Here is a 3,269-nt window from a genome sequence, read left to right as displayed (position 1 = left end):
GAGTACCCATGTGGCAGTCAGGATTGTGAGATGTTTATGTTTGAGACAGTGTAAAGGGTTATTGAGGAGAGAGTCACACTTCAGTGTCACTTAGAGGAGCTGGACAGCAACCTATCTGATGCCTTTAGAAAAGAGGGGCAAGTATTGAGAATATTGAGAAGTGAGATTGTGCTCCTGGAAGATGTGTAGGCAGCGATGGAGGAGGCAGTTAGGGAATCTGTGTTGCCAGAGGCCATGGGAAGGGGGAGGAAAGAGTGGTGCCTTCAGCCCAGGAGATGGTAGAGGAGATGTTGGGAGATTATGAGGGGTTGGGGCTGAGGGAGGAACTCTTTCTGAGTCAGCACCTGAGGTACCAATCTTCCCCATATTAAAGGCCCACCCAGGCTATGACTGAAAGGAGAGGTGCAAATAGCCCCATGAAGTCTTCAGTACCCAGATGGTGGTTGATGGATAAAGGCTGGGGTAGTGAAAGAAAACCTTGATTGGCACCCCAAAGTATCTTGTTAGACCTGCAGCCCCAAGTAAAGCCAGAGCAGCAGTTCCAGTCGCTGAGGTCCAGGACACAGAAGCCAGAGGCAAAGCCCCATGTGCCACCTGGGTCCCTGTAAGACTTCCTGTGGGACAGTACTCAGGCTCTGCCTGGGCCCTCACCCCCATGGAGGACAACTGGGTGTCATTGTTAGACTTGGGAAGGAAGTCAAAATCCGTATCTTGGGGGACATGCTTGGGACTAGAGACTATATGTAAAATTAGCAATCATTGGTCCCCCATGAATTTACCATGAGTCCTGGTGCTAGTGAACACAGTAGCTCAATGTTCTCTGATTTACAGCAATGCTGAGTATTTTCTTGGGACCCCCGCCACAATAGATGGCTGTGGGGATAAGGCAATTAGAGTGAATAAATCCCAAATCCCAGTAGGGATAGGGTGTTTACCCCCAAAGGACTACGCTGTGTACATTTCTCCCATCCCTGAATATGTTTTGAGGGTAGATATCCTGCAGGGTCTGAGTTTACAGACCACTGCAGGTGATTTCAGACTTCAGATACCCTAAGTAAAGGCAGTTCTGAGGGGACATGTTAAGCACCCACCTATAGCTCTGCTTGTACCTAAGTAAGTGACAAATACTAAGCAGTATAAATTGCCTGGAGGGCACAATGAAATTGGAGAAACTCTTCAGGAGTTGGAGAAGGTGGGCATCATGTTGCTCATTCAGTCCTTTTAATTCCCCAGTATGGCCAGTGAAAAAGGTGGATAAGTACTTGTGAATGATCATGGATTACAGGGAATTATATAAAGTTTAAACCCCTTTGCATGCTGCTGTCCCCTCTGTAGCAGCCGTTATGGACATTCTTAGTCATGAACTAGGGACGTATTATTATGTTGTGGATTTTTTAATGCTTTCTTCTCTATTGACATAAACAGGAAAGCTAGAAACAGTTTGCCTTCATGTTGGAAGGCTGGCAATGGACATTCACTGTCTTTCCACAGGGATATCTCCATAGTTCCACCATTTGTCACAGACTTGTAGCCCAGGACGTGTGCATATGGAAGAAATGGCCGACAGTGTGTCTGTATCACTGCATTGGTGATGTCATGCTCATGTCTGATTCTCTTGCAGATTTAGAAGGGGCAGTTCCTAGACTGCTCCAATATCTACAGGAGGAAGGATGGGCTGTGAACAGCACCATGGTTCAGGGACCTGGTTTCTCAGTAAAATTCTTGGGGGTTGTCTGTTTGGGTAAAACTAAAGTCATCATAGAAACAGTAGTAGACAAGATTCAGGCTTTCCCCACCCCTACCACTGTGGAATATTGCAAAAGATTTTGGGTCTTTTGGGCTACTGGAGAGTGTTTACCCCACATTTGTTACAAATTCTGTAGCCCTTGTACTGGTTGGTATGAAAGGGCATCAGGTGTGACTGGGATGAGACAAGTGCAGCTGCTTTTACTCCTGCTAAGCAGGCAGTCAAGGCTGTACAGGCCTTGAGTGTAATGGACTCATCAAGGCCCTGTGAGCTAGATGTTCATGTAACCAAAGGTGGTTATGGATGGGGCCTTTGGCAGTGGCTTGGATGGACATGCCAACCTGTTGGATTGTGACTACAACTATGGATAGAAGCAGAGTTCTGGTACTCTTGACAGAGAAGCAACTGCCTGCTGTGTTCCATGCCTTGCTGGCTATGGAGCCCACCACCAGAGCAGCTCGGACCAAGATAATAACCACCTATGCCATCGTGGGGTGGGTGCAAGCCTGGACCCAAATGCCATGCCATGGGGTGGTGTGGCACAGATGGCGACACTGGCCAAATGTGCCACATATTACAGTAGCGTAGCATCCTTTCCATTAGCCTGTTAAGTGGAGAACTCCAATGCTTTTTGATGCTGATGATGTACCAGTGGAAAGCAGAAAGAACTTGCTTTTGTGCCGTTAGTAGCCAAAAGTCCTTATCAGACAGGAAAGCCCCTATACTTGAAGATGCCTGGTATTCCAGTAGGTCCAGACTGCTGCTCCCTGCAGCCCCACTGTATGTCTATCAGTCGCACCATCTCAGTTCTCAATAGCTTTTGATCCTTTTACAAAGCACCCCACAGCTCATCCCACTGTTCTTCCAATCAATGCTAAAGTACGTCTTTACTTGATAACGCTTTCCAATGATGCAAGAAACAACCATTCCACATTTTCTCCCACCCCGAGACCACTCAGATCCTCGAAGGAGTCCCCCATTTAGTGGAGGGCCAAGTCCACTGCCTTCAGTGTACCCAACCTTCTCCAATTCTAGGGATGGGCCCATTCCTTTAGGAGGCAACTTATCCTAGACCACATCCCTAAGGAGGAATCCCCAGGTGAATTCCCACCACCCACAAGTGGTCCAAGGGTATGTACCTACCCTCTATAGGGGGAGCCCTCCCAAACATTGCACCCATAAAGACAGATTTTTGGTTCTCTGTATCCTGCCACCTATGCCAGATACAGCTCTGGGGGGTAGGCTATTCCTGTCCTATGGCAAATCCCCCATGAAAGGTGAAAACAGAATAAGTCAAGGGTTAGGGAAGAGTGGGAGACACCATTTTTTATTGCTCACAGCTTGCTCAAACTCACTAGCTATGCTTGGGGGACTCCAATAGTGGATGCTCAGTGACTGGCACACAACAGACTGATTATGTACCAAAGACAGAGGGGAGGAGACATTGGCTGCTATCTCTCCACCCCTTGCCCTGGAAGCTACAGGAGGCTGCAATGGGAAACACCTATTGATATGTAAATGG

This window comes from Manis javanica, unplaced genomic scaffold, assembly GCF_040802235.1.
Source record: "Manis javanica isolate MJ-LG unplaced genomic scaffold, MJ_LKY HiC_scaffold_36, whole genome shotgun sequence".
Classification (NCBI taxonomy): Eukaryota; Metazoa; Chordata; class Mammalia; order Pholidota; family Manidae; genus Manis; species Manis javanica.
Note: the sequence above shows the minus strand (reverse complement) of the source record.